The following is a 15359-nucleotide window of genomic DNA, read 5'->3' as shown; positions in this document are numbered from 1 at the left end:
AAATAATCCACGACAACATATAAATAATCATGAAATTTCCTATACATTGGTAGCCCCCCAAAACAATGCATAGAAATAGTTTACCAAGGACGAGAAGGGATAGGAAGTTGAGTGTACAAACCCAATTTCCTATTACTTGGCTTGCTGGTAGCGCACATAGGACATCCTTTTACATATCTTGATATAATTCAATTCATACGAGGCCAATAACAATACCTATGTAATCGACAAACTCTTTTTCCTACACCAATTTGACCAATAATAAGAGAAGTATGGGATTCCTTTATAACAATGACTCTTTCACCCTGTGGAACACATAAATTGCCAAGATGATATAACAACTTGTTATGAACATGATAATCCAACTCTTCAACATGATTTCCTTGACTCAAACTTGCATAAACATCTTTAAAATCTTCATCTTGAGCATATTGTTCAATATAACTTTCATGCATGATTGAGTTACGCTTAAGAATAACATATGTATTAACAATATGCCTTGATAACATATTTGCAACTTTGTTGTATATACCTGATTACCAAATGAAATTTCTGCAGGAATCCCATCCATATAAAATTTCAATCTTATTGTAGCCTGGTTTGCAATTGTAAATATTGCAAAGGTTGATGGTCAGTATGAATACTCGTGTCTTTACCCATCAAACAGTGCTTCCATTTCTTCGCACTTTGTACCAAAGCATACAACTCTTTATCATAAGTTGGATAGTTAATTACTGAATTGAAAAATGTTTCAGAATGATAACATATTGGCTTACCATGCAACATCAAAACTGATCCCTTGAATTTCAAATGGGTGCTTAAGGTCTGGAAGTTCTAGAATTGGTGTTGTACTGATTTTCTCTTTCAAAGTGTTGAAGGATTTTTGCTACTTTCCTCCCCACTAAAAGATCTGCTTCACAGTTATCAAATCATGTAATGGTGTTGCAATGAATGAGAAGTTGTGATATGAATCTTGATGTTAGTGCCTTCTGTTACAATAGTCATGCTAAGACAAAATTAATTAAACTTTTACATTTCATGTCCATGCAACTATATAAGCAAAGTTAAGCTTATTAATTTAACCTATTATAAATAACTAGCTCATGGAAAGAGGTCATTCTAGGAAATTGAGCATTGTAGAAGAGTTTGATGCAAATCTTTAATCTATTTTATTTAGCAAAAATGACAAGTTACAAAGTAATAAATAGGGATTAAGAAAACTTAGAGTCTTGAGAAGGAGTTATTAAGGAATTCTTTAGAGGAATAGTTATATGATAAGATGAATGTCAACCTCAATTAATTTTATATTAATTGTTGAAATATAGGAATATGAAAAATCTAACATTTTTCTTTTTAATGGATATGTTATTTTCAGTTTGGATGAGTAGTTTAATTGGTCGAAGCCCCCTACATGTTCGTTGGTCTTTTGTCACAAGGAAAATGTTTAATCTTTCAGACCCGTCTGGATTATATATTTCGATAATTGAGCCAAATAAATATGAGGCCCTTTTGGGTGGGCTCGCTCTTGGTTCATTACCATGAAAAGATATAAGTATGTTATTTTCTAAATTAAAATGGAAAATTCATATATAATTTATTGTGATATTAAGAAAAAAATATAAAAATGATTATCATAATCAATGTATTTATTGTAACGAGTTGTTTCTAGTGAGATTTTTTAGAAGCTTTTTCTGTGGGTTTTTTCTGGTCTAATTTCTCTAAAATCTTGCATGAATTTATTGAAATCACAAGCTTGATGGGTAACTCTTGCACAATCAAAATGCCCTAAAGTTTTTGAGGGTGTTGAATCCATATGCAGTAAAAAAAACTAGTTTAAATAACACAAATCAAAATTTCACCTCAAAATTTTCCACAAATTCTGAAAAATTCAAAAAATCACACTAAAAACAATTTCTTTACTTTAATATCACTTTCAATAACTTTCCATCCCAAAAATATACTTTTACTCGTTATTTATTACTTTATTCCATTAGACCACATTCTAAGAAAACCATATCTTTCCTTTTGACTACATTTTTGTCGGCTTAAATAATGATATTTCTAAATTGAAAATTAAAGGATATTATTTTTTAAAAAAATTTAATGCTTTAACAATGATATTTCTAAATTGAAAATTAAAAAATATCATTTTTAAAAAAATTTAATGCTAAACCTTTGACTTTTTTTATGCCGTAAACATGTGCAACGGGTTAATTTTTAGTTAACGAATTTTTTAATTAATTTAAAATTTAATTCAATTTAAATTAGTTCTTTTTCTAATTAATTTTATTTAAATCAATTTTTATAATTCTTTATCTTATATAATTTCATTTAATCAATTTTTGTTTTTTTAATCATTATTTTATTTTAAATAATATTATAATATTTTTAATCAATTTTTGTTTTTTTAATCATTATTTTATTTTAAATAATATTATAATATTTTAAAGAACCATAACTCCTAATAATATATTTTCATTTAACTTTATTTATTTCTTTAATAATAGAAAATATTTTTAATTAATAATTTATTTTCCTATCATTAAATGTATTTTAGTCATTATAATTAATTTTGACCATCCTCTTAAGAAATTTTGTATTTATACCCTTGTATATTTTTACATTTCCCCTCGGAATAAAAATTTTCCTTTCCATACTATTCAAGTCAAATTTAATTTTATATATATATATATATAAATATATATTCTATTTTGGGCATATTTTTACCTTCCTCCATATTTGGCATTTTCAATTAAATTAAAAATTAAAATTGCTTTTTTATTATTCAAGTCAAATTTATTAGTTAATTATTTAATTCATTAATAATTTATCTGATCTATTTCTAACTCTCCTTTATTAAAAACAATTTTAACCATTAATTCCTTCTTATATAATTTATATAACTATTAAAATTCTAACACCATCTTTTATTTATAAGGGTCTAGCACTCTTCATATCATCAATCAAGCTTCAAACCCCTGAACATAGGTGAACGGACACAAAATTCTCCAGAATTCTAATTCTCCTTTATTAAAAACAATTTTAACCATTAATTCCTTCTTATATAATTTATATAACTATTAAAATTCAAACACCATCTTCTATTTATAAGGGCCTAGCACTCTTCATATCATCAATAAAACTTCAAACCCCTGAACATAGGTGAACGAGCACAAAATTCTCCAGAAATCATTATCAACAGTGAGTTAGATTACTAATTCATTCTTAGAGTGACCTTTTTCCATACTGTAAACATTTGTATTATAATGGGTTAGATTCTTGTTAGTCTAACTTGCATTTACATGGAAATGTTTTGATTTTCTTTGCTTTATGATTTCCTTACACAAATTTTTATTTCATTATTATAATTGGTGTAATAGAAAGACCGAGAGTCAATATTATTAAGTATTTATGATTTTTTTTTCTTACAATTTTTTGATATTATCATCGGTGAAAAAAACCAATGTTTTTTATTCACAATTTTTTGATATTATCACCCCTTTAATAAAACCAATGATTTACATTAGAGTCATATTTATTCACTATTTAATAATAATAATAATTATTATTATTATTTTGTACCACTAATCATATAGTTTAATTTATTTTTAAAGAATTATTAAAATATTTTCTCTATTTTATTTTTAAATTCTTGGTAATCTAAAATATTTTTTTAGGATTAAAGGATGTTTAATAAAAAGGAGAGTTGAAATTATTATAATAATATATTCAATATTGGTTTAATATATAATTTGTAAGAATTGTATGTGGATGGAGAGAATAATAATCATTCATCTCAACCCACCAAGATGAATTCAATTAACATCAATAATTTGTTGGATGTGGAGCTTGATTATCTTCCCAATTGTTCATATATTGTTTGTTTCAGTCGTGTTGGATCCCTGTTCCTACCACCCATTTAATCGTCATTAGGGTGAAAACGATGACTTTTATGAGCTCCCCCCTAGCAAGGGTTTGGGGGCAGCGCCTTGGAAGTTTAAAATAGATGAAAATTGCTTTGTAAAATATTGTAATTTCATAGTCAATCTGAGTTGTTCATTAAGAGGGTGATCTTGCAGTAGAAGCTATATTAATTTAGGGTTTTTTGCTGATCCATAAACTACCGGGGATATTCCACTGGATAGTTCATCACAACATATATGATAATATGATATTAAAAATCTGAGATTCTACACTATTACAATTGTATTTAATTTCTAGGTCTGTAAAATTAACTGTAATTAGTGCATGCATGTAACAGTAAATCAAGCAGAAAAATAGAGAACGACAAAATAAACTCACACACACATAAAACACAAGATATGCTTTCTGGGAAACCCTTTCGGGAGAAAACCCAGCTAGAAGGTGAGGCCACTTTGCTCTCTTTCTCTGTCTAGAAATATGGCTGTAGATACAAAGAAGTAATGTCTGTGGCTCGTGGGATGCTACAGTGCATAGATCCTCTATGTGTGCTCTACCTCCTATCCCTCCTAGCTATTTTCTCTCAACTATGGAACAAAATTCTCTCGAAAGAATGGAATGTCTCTTCCTCCTAGTGGCCCGGTTATAACACAACCCGATAGCCTACTAGTGGTTAAGTTTGACTATGTCAACTCTTAACTAGAGTTGTAAAATAGACTCTTCTAGAGTCTTTTACATCACAAACATGTGGCTAGTCCATTTTCCATGAATAATGGGCACTGACACGGCATCCTCCCGAACTATAGGTGTGAAAACATGAAGGTCAACTTCTAAGTGATATAAATTTTGTATACAGACTCTGATTGACACAATTCTTGCGCCGTTGGAAAGCTCTCCGTGTGTATTATTAGATCTTAGCCAATAGAAAAATCCTATCCTTGGGCATACTTTGATGGTTCTACTTAACATGATAGTTGTGGTGGCGGAGCTATCTTATTTCTTAGTGAGGGCCACTCGTTCAAAATGAAAATGGATCTTGGTAGGGGTACTAATAACTATGTTGAGCTTAACAACCTTAGAAATCTACCCCTTTTTGCACTCGAGAAAGGTTGCCGACAACTTCAATTTTTTGGTGATTCCAAAATTATCATAAACTGGTTCAATCAGCAGTCAAATTGTCACGTACACACACTCATAAATCTATTAAATGAGGTTTGATTATTAAAGTCACAATTTGATTTAGTGATTTGTCGTCATATCTATAGGGAGAGAAATCAATTTTCTAATGGTTTATCCAAAGAAGCAACACAACAAATATTTGGTACTTGACTGATCTCTCAGCATAATGGACATTATTTCTATCGATTAATTGAGAATCATCCTCAGGATACAACATCTTCTTCTAGCATAACAACATAATATGGACTCTTTTTGTATATTTTTGTTTTATAGTTGATACTATGATGATTCTCAGATATATTTTTCACTAACTTGTCTTCCGACCGATACTGGCTACTTCATATTTATTTTATGATATGGACTCAATGGTGTGATCACCGATGATCACATTTTTGATATATGCTCCTTTCAAGCATCTAAAACATGTAATTTTCAATATTATATATAATGAAAGTTACCATTTTTCATGGGGAAAAAGGTTTCAATATTATATATAATAAAAGTTACCATTTTTCTTGGGGGAAAAAGAAGTTGATATGGACATAAATTAGTTAACATAGATCTTCAAATAGTTTATTTAAATCTGTTGAAATATTTTTGAAAAGTATAAGGTTTAAACATCTTACTCACACATTTTTTTTTTCTACATAAGACTATTTCTATTAACAGAGTAAAGGTAAATTTACATCATGACCGAAGTCAAGAACTCTGCTCCGGTAGGAGGCAGAACTATCCAAAAAAACATATGTGAAAACTGTCTATTTTTATGACCCACGCAGGGGACCGAGTTGAGATACATATGACAGTGCAAAATTCCCAAAAAAAACTAAGAAACACCAAAGATCCCAGAAACTATTTGCCTTACAATCATGCCCAGTGGTGAGGGGCACACTACCAGAAGAAGAGGCTTGGGTGGACGAGCTAATCATCAGGAGGCTCTTCTATAATACGACACCAACCAATATCTGGCAAATCCTCTGCTTGTGCCGCGTTCTGAGCAGAGGGACCCGGGTCAACCATCATCGCATCCTGAGCTCTGCATGTCTGTTCATTTGCCGCCTGCCGAGGAGCATTTTCAACATTCAACTGGAAGGAAGAAGAGGGAGCCGAGATTGCCCCTGAACCCCCTGGCTGAGTCCTTGTATCTTCAGCTTGGCTTTCTTCCTGAAAAACCACCGTGAAATAAGCAGTAATCCTGGGTCTGTTCAGTGTGCTATCAAAGGTAAAGATGGCGGAACCAGAGGTTGGGACAGGCCCGGGGCGAGAGCTGGTGGCGCGGGATCTCCCTCTTCTGCTTCGGGTTAAAGGGCGATGCCCCCCTGACAATTCACTGGATGATGATTCAGTTGGTGCGCGCCTCGGCTGTCCTCTACGGCAGCCCATCCTTGGTCGCAGACGAGGCATCTGGAAAATAACAACAGCCGAGGTCCAGGAATGCAGCACCCGAGCACTAACCAACTGATGGCAACAGCTTTGCCTTCTGATCGAACCGCCTTTGCTGAGCTTGAACTCGTCCTCCTAGTGAGCCAAACCTGATTCAGAGAAATCCCTGCTTGTATCCGAAACCAGTGACCAGAAAAAGTGATGAGTTACTGAGATATGGAAATGAAAACAACTACATAGAACACCGAAAAGAAACGCTGAGAGGAGCAAATTTTTATTCGTCGAGAGGGTCGGGCCAAGCGACAGAGGAACCCGTTTCCCCTCAGGCGACCTAAAGTTCGAAGCGAGGCCGGAGGCGAGCGAGAAGAGCAAATAAATCAGTGAAGTTGCCGCCTCCCCAGGACCTCCCCTGACCTTATCATTCTTTGTCATGCCTCGGGAGGCTCCTCCCATTACTTCTGCATTGATGGATCTCGCCTTCTGGTGCAGGCTGGTGCGTGCGGAGGTGGTATCCATAACTCTGAACCTGATGTGTGAGCCGAACCATTTGTAATGAAATCCCATATACCGATCTTTGCGCTCATGCCATGCGCCAGATGTCGTATCCTCTTTAAACTTCTTGTACTGGTCAGGCAGGTGGCGATCTGCCTCGCCCCAACCCTGTCCCGTCATTTTAATATTCACCACAAGCACCCGCATCCAGGAGGGCAGCATCCTTTTGAACCAGAAGTTTGCATTCCTATTCATGATCATGGTTTTGGATTATGTCGAGCGTCCCTGTGATTAGAGTGTGTTCAGATTCCACACCCAGGTTGGCTAGAAGGTCCGCGACCTTGTTTCCTTCCCTTTTAACATGATTGAAGATGATGGCTCGATTATTGTGAAGCCATTGTTCTATGGCCTCCAATCTAGCTTCAAGTCTCCAGCTATTGGCAATTTTCCTAGCATGAGTCCCATTAAGGAGTTGTTTAGCCATGTTGATGAGGATTAGGGAATCACCTTCAATTTCCAGGGGGTGAAAGTTGTGTTTTCTGGAAAGGAGAAGTCCTTGCCACAGTCCCTCCAATTCTGCCGAGTTGTTGGTATCCCATCCTATGTTGCCAAAGTAAATAAGGAGGGGTGAGCCTTCATGATTTCTGAAAATTCCCCCATATCCAGCATTTCCAGGGTTGCCCTTTGATGCTCCATCAAAGTTGAGCTTGAAAGTGTGCTTTGGAGGGGAGGTCCAGGATTCCTTCTTTGCGTTGCTGCTTTCTGAGGGGTACTCACACATTTTTTTTTTTTTTTACTTCTAATTACTTTACAATATATTCATTTTTTTTTATTATAGCCAACAATTTTTTTACTTCTAATTACTTTACAACATATTCATTTTTTTATAATAGCCAACATTAGTTTTCTCTTTAGTATAATTTATTTATTTAAATTTTAGAGGGGTTGTAAAATGAGCATCTAAACTCAATAATTTATTAATAGAGAATAGTATTAAATCTATTTAATAAAATTCTAGTAATAAAATTAATGAATATTTATTATATATTATTACCTAAAATAATAACATTAATATAAAATTATTATACTTTTATAATAATATTGATGATGATGATGATGGTTAACGTCGGCTGAGACCAAATAATGATCTATCGGACCTAAAAAGACAAATTATTTATTTTGATTTAAGATTTTATTCCTATGCTCAAAAAGCTTGGAGAGAAGCCTCCCGAGTTCACTATAATTTTGGCATTGTAAAAGGCTAGGAAGGTCAGTATTGTAACAAAGGTTCTGAAATTGAGATCTAATGTGGTTGTATGCAGGGCACTCTAAGATGAAGTGGTTTTCATCCTCGATGCTCCTATTCTCACAAATATGGCAGATTCTTTCCATCCAAGGCGTTTTAGGAACTACCCAGCGGCCAGTTTCACTATGGAGCTCATGAGAATTCGTTCTAATCTTTGCTATATTAATTTTCTTTTTTGAGCTAGTTAGAATAGAGAGATACTTTTGATCTTCAAGGGTGGGGTTGATGACCTTCTTATAATAACTTAATTTTCTTTTAGACGCTAAATCTTTCTCACACCACAATTTTTCTTTGAACTTAGAAGTGTATAATATTATATCTATTAATTTTTTCTTAATTAATATAAATATCATATTATTAACATCGTATTAGTATATCTAATCAATATATTATTAATAATATTAATAATCTCTTTTATAGAATTTTTAGATTATTAAATATATATATATATATATATATATATATATATTTTATATTATTAGGTTTTCTCATTATTAAAGTCATCATTTTTTATTTCTTTTTTATTTTGTTTCTCATTTTATATTTATATTGTTGTTTTTTTACATTATTTCTTGAAGATTTTAGGTTCTGATAATGGATCTACTTTATAGACTAGAAAAGTAGGTAACAAAGGTGTAGTCGGCCAATGTTCATTAAATGAGTTGGACTTGTATATGGATCCACTTTATAGACTAAATGAGTTGGATTTGTATATGGATCCACTTTATAGACTAGAAAAGTAAGTAACAAAGGTGTAGTCGGCCAATGTGCATTAAATGAGTTGGACTTGTATATGTACATTGTTAAATAATTGACCTGTGCATTAAATGAGTTGGACTTGTATATGGATCCACTTTATAGACTAGAAAAGTAGGTAACAAAGGTGTAGTCGGCCAATGTGCATTAAATGAGTTGGACTTGTATATATACATTGTTAAATAATTGACCTGCCAAAATCCAACAGTGAACATATACATTCCCCGTTCATTTAATATACATTAACAAATTACTTATTTTCAACCAAAAAAATAGACAAATTTCCAAATTAAAAACTACAATATTAAAAATATATATATATATATATATAAAAGGAGAGAAACAACCTAAAATATTAAACTACTTACTCAATTATTATCACCCATTTGAAAAATATAAATATTTACTTGAAGCATTCCCTTCTGGAATGGACTACTCAACGACTCATTGAAAACGTGGCTTTCTGCACCGTTATCTATCAGACCAAAACTCCACTATGGAACTTGTGAACAACGCATGAAAAACATACCTCTTTATATCTTCGGTGGAGAAACATCACTGGTACTTCTTTTTCCAGGTACTGTTGCAGGTCTGCTACTTGTGTACCTTTTTCCGCGGGTGTATACTCACCCTTTTTCAGCCATTATACTTTCACTTTGTAGACGCCAGTACAAAGTACCGTGCAACAGCATGAGAAAATCAGAAGACGCCAGTACAAAGTACCGTGCAACAGCATGAGAAAATCAGAAAACACAAAGTGGGTACCAGGATTGGAATTTCAAATTCCCTTTGCCTGTCAAATGAAAATTTGTTGACGTTTTTACATTTTTCATGCCCTTCGTTTTACATTCTACTCAAATTTATGAATGTCAACCTCCCTTAATCTACAAGTTTTTTTTCAACTACTTTTACATCTAAACTTTCATTAATCTCCTTTCAAAAATGGTGCATTGTTTTTTTCCTGTTTCGAGATATTATTCATCACCATAACATTGGATTTATATTTTACTCAAAATGATAGGATTATGATTTCGTTGATGTTTAATAATTCGATCAAGGATGGGAAGCTAATCCCTATCCACCATGTAGAACTGTTTAATAATTCGATCAAGGATGGGAAGCTAATCCCTATCCACCATGTAGAACTTAGTACACTTTCGTATTCTCTTTGGGAAACGATGGCCATCAGACTCCATCTTAAAATTACATTTATGTGACACAAGAAGATTCCCATCTTCTCCCATATTAACAAAGTCCTTGCCAAATTCTACATGCTAGATAGCAATTATTGGGAAATTGTGCATTTTGATAGTTCATAATTGAAAAGGTATAATATATAAGGAAAAAAATCTAAAAGATGGGTGAAAAATTTAAAGTGGAATGAATTAAAGTTCAACAACCAACACTCTATAAAATTGAGATAGTCATAATAACAACAACTCTTTTACAAAAAAAAAAAAAAATATAACAACTTAGGAATAAAACACTCATTTATCTCATACTACATGAAAACATTCACACCCTAATAGAGATTATAACTTACCTCTTTATAATATTGTTATGTACACTTTCTCACATAACCAAATTCTATCAACACAATTTTTTTTATCGTATCCAAAAGGGAAAAATTTCTATGCAAAGCTACAATTATCGTAGTTCATTGTTGGACAAATGAAGAGCTGAATATGGGAATAACCTTTTTTACGGCTCTCCCAATGAAATTCTTAACCTGCTCCCATTTTAATAAAACATTATATTTTTATTAAAAATTATATTATTAATTAAAATAGATAAAATCAATCTCACTAAATTAAAAGAAACGAAATAAATATTTGAAATTTCTTTTATATTTCTTATAATTTTTTATTAAAATTTAAATAATTGATAGTTTTAAAATGAATGAAATTTTTATTTATTTATTTTCCAAACTGTGATTAAGCAATATCACAAATTTTTTTCATTGAAATATGTTATTATCACTGCAATCTAATATTTAAACTATGAATATATAATATTCTTAGAGTCTATTCCAATGTATTCATTTCAAAGTTTTCGCATTAAGGATTCTAAACCTACTATTTCTCTAATAAGACAAACATCTATTAAGTTACAAAGTTCTTATTGGAATCATTATGTTCATTGAGATTCTGACAAAGTCAACCATGATCGTCTACTAAGCAGGCCATTGATTATATTTTCATTGCCATCCATTCTATTCCTTGTTATACCTTTACTGGAGTATAATAATGATTTGGAAAGGTTGGCAGAATTTTCTTCGGCTCGAAAGCTGATGAAAAATTCCTTCCAAGTCATTTTATATTGAACGATTTTACAAAGGTTTTCTAGATTTGAAAAAAATATGTAGTTGAATGGAAAACAAAAATTGGTTTACTGAAACTGGATCCTCGCTAAAGTAGCTGACCTGTGTATTCAATGGTTGTTGTTATGTGAGAAAAGCTAATACAGTATAAAAAAAAACAATTATAATCCCCTCCTATGAAACAGTTGGCAGATTTTTCATCGCTGGGAGTGCGTCAACTAGAAAAGCCAAATAATAAATGCAATCACTATTATGAACATGGAAATCCCTCAAAAGAGTTCACGATGCAGGTTGTTCTTACGCTTAAGATACTCTCTTAGAAAAGGCTACAACAAATAAAAAATAAACATAAACTATTATTCATTTTACCTTATATAATATCAAGAAAACCAGGTAGAATCCACTTTTGTGATTGTAATTAAAGAAAGTTATTAATTTACATGGTTTACATTCCTTTGCTCAATACAAGTCTCTCTAATTTCTATATTGATTTCATGCTCACAACATTACATTATATAAAAAGATAAAACTATGCTAAATACAATTACTGCAACCTAAAGAGGTGTGGATCACTTTGTGGCAAGCAGCAATATTGTAGGGATCCTTTCAATTAGTTGACAACAAAGTAATTAACAAAGTGGACCTTTTAACAAACTCCAGACTTAAAAAAATCACCCACGGTTTTATAGACTAGGCCTGAGAAGCATTGGATGAGAGAAACCTATTCTCTCAAAACCACCCAAATGTTTTAAGCGGTGTTCCTATACATCCCTGCTATTCATAGAAAATGGGCATGATTTCGTTGAAGAGTTCACTAGGGTTAAGGGTCGGGACATAAATATTTCACTCAGCACTACCTCAAAGTATTACATTGTCTCATAGTACTGAAGCATTTTTCGAGGTTCTGGGTTGTTGTAGAGATGTGATTGCATTGCTATGTTATATATTTTTCCTCAGGCAGGATTATGGTGAGGTAATAAAATCTATACATCATTATAAAGTTGCTTCATGCAATAAGAAAACACTCGAATTAAACTTTACTAAGAAAATAATTTAGTGTTATGATCTGACCTAAAAAACTTATCGAATTATTTTTTACAGAGCTAGTTGAAATGGCGAGTTGGGTTTCTTGCTAATAAGTTAACCTTGTTGAGCATCCAGGCCTCCTCAAATTTCAACCGGAGATCTTCAATCTGCTAGGGAGCCGCATGTCCAGAAAGAAACATCCAAGCCAATCAAACGACAAGGATTACTGCAACAACTTGCAAGAATAAGCCTTGGGGTAATGGCCAGGGCAAAAAAGAAAGTGTATTACCTCAGTGATGACACATGAACATGCCCATTGTTTATTTCTTCCTTGCCTGTAATTGTACTTCCTCCATTCAAATGGATGAATCATGGAACAAAGCCACCATTCCATTTTCTTGGGAAATCAGGTAGATAACTTCAAATTCATGTAGATTGTTGATAGACGGTTGCCACTAATTCCACTGTCAATGGCCTGGACAGTGAACAGTTTCGTGAAAACAACAGTGACAATGACCTGGACAGTGAACATTTTCGTGAAAACGATAGTGAGATTGCACGCAGTCCTTGGAACCTGGGTGATGAATAGTTAAATATTGCAATTTTCACGTTTCATCATATTAGGTTTAGCGTGGCGTCAAAGCAAACTTTAAAACCGCATTTGTCTCCAATTCTGCACTGAGTACAAACCAGTAGCTAATGGTAATGGTAGTTGTAGATTAAATTTGCACATATCGTTCATATGGCCATAGCTGCAGTAGATGAGAGAGTTACTCCTATTAGGTACTAGCCTATGGTAGAGGAGAGAGTACTACTATTAGGTACTGGCTACTAGACAGTCAAATGCTGTAGAATTTAAATAGCATTAAATTCTAATTGTCTTGTGTATCGGTACCAAGCCCAGAGTGGTATTATAGTTTTTGACGGTTTAACTCTCCCAGAGTGGTATTATAGTTTTTTACGGTTTAATTCTGAAACTAGACGTCAAAACGACGGGTTGCAGTTTTATAGGACACGTCAGGTTTGACGTGGAAAAATTTTCAGCCACTGTCAAATACGTCCTAGAACACAAAATACGTCCTACAGGACGTCAAATTCCAGGCCTGGTGGGTACAATGGTTTTGGTTGATCCACCAAATTCCAATAAATAAAGACAAAGTGGGTACAATGGTTTTGGTTGATTTTTCTCTTTGCACATGTATAAAAATTTAAAGAAGTGTGGGAAGAGCAGATGTGTATTTTTTGCATTTCTAGGGTAGTGGATTTCTTCTGCAGTGGAATCTGGAGTTTAATTATTAATTTTATTTTTTAGTTTATATTTTTTTTTAATGTAATTTCAGTAAGTCAAAATGTTTTAATTAATAATTCTATTTTTTATGTCAAAATGTTTTAATTAATAATTTTATTTTTTGTTTTCATTTTTATTTTTATGTGATTTGACTGGGTCAAAATGTTTCCATAGTAGGATGGAGAGTCTCTAACTCCAAAAATGTAACAAAATTAAATTTAAAAAAAAAGAGTTATTTATAAAATATTTTGAGTGTAAAATGAGATATGGTTTTTGGGCATGTGGGACTGACAAGCCATGATAGTTGCCCATGGTATGTTATGGTTAATAATATCCTTGGTAAAGTGGGGTGAGTATCCATGGTTAAAGATCTTGTTATATTGTAAGTATTTTTTTGATAGTGAAATGAGAGATACTTTTCGGGGCTTATGGTATGTTATGATTAATAATATCTTGGTAAAGTGGGGCAAGTATCCATGGTTAAAAATCTTGTTATATTGTAAGTATTATTTAGATAGTGAATGAGAGATAGTTTTGAGGCATGTGGTATTGATGAGCTATCCTATTGACCCACCCATGGTATGTATGATCAATAATATCCATGGTAAAGTGGGTGTGAATATCCATGATTAAAAATCTTGTTATACTGGAATAAAACTATTATTTTAATTTATATGGTAAAATAGATCTTAATTTATAGCTACTATGGGCATGTTGTATTGATGAACCTTAATCATATTTATGGCGAAGTGGATTGAATATCCCTGGTTAAACATATTGCTATATTGAAAATATGTTTTTATGTGTTTATTAATTCAATTTAAACTTGTTTACATAATCATTAGTCTTAATTTATTGTATGTTATATATTTTAATGTAATATGTATATTATGTTTTTCTTTCCTCTAAAAAGTTAATTGTAATTTTTATTGATAAAAATAAAACTACAATGTAAGAAATTGAATTTTATTATTTTTATTATTTTTAAATTTTTAAAGATAATACAACATCTCCAGGGTGTAAAAATGTTGACAAACTTTCTTACATTACACCTACAAATCACCCAGGCTATAGAGGGCGACGCAATGACTTTAGTGTTTATATAATTAGTAATTTTCAAATTTAGTTCATATTATAAAATTGATTAAATGATAAATATATAAAAATGAATGATAGCTAATCATTTAAAATAATTTGCCCACGGGGCTTTGGATTGACGGTGAATGGGTACATTGTAGGCACTCCTTGCGATAGGTCACCGGTTCAAATCCCCTGTGGGTACTTAGGTAGTATTAAAAAAAAAATTTAAATTTAAAATTAAAATAATTTAATTATTTTTAATGATAATTAATCAATATGTGTAGGTCTCTTCAGATCAATCACATATATTTCTTTTTGGTCAAAGAGTTTAGAACCACTTATTGTGGTTCATAATTATGATAAAGATGGATAGCTCAATTCAAAGCACCAATAAATATGGTAGAGTTGCAAAAACTAATTCTCAAAAGAAGAAAAATAATTATTACTATATATACCATTAATATTAAATGGTAAACCAAAAACTATTAAACTAATAATTTTTTTTAATAAGTTTGGCAAGAGTACACCTTCATCATGTCCATTATATCATCCCAATTAAGGTGGGGAATTGAACTAGCGATTTCACATCGCGTTAATAGAACCCCAGA

This window comes from Pinus tabuliformis, chromosome X (assembly GCF_031772625.1).
Source record: "Pinus tabuliformis cultivar Carrire ecotype Pingquan chromosome X, CPIR1, whole genome shotgun sequence".
Classification (NCBI taxonomy): domain Eukaryota; kingdom Viridiplantae; phylum Streptophyta; class Pinopsida; order Pinales; family Pinaceae; genus Pinus; species Pinus tabuliformis.
The sequence above is the reverse complement of the archived record's forward strand: the minus strand, read 5'-3'. Positions refer to the sequence as shown.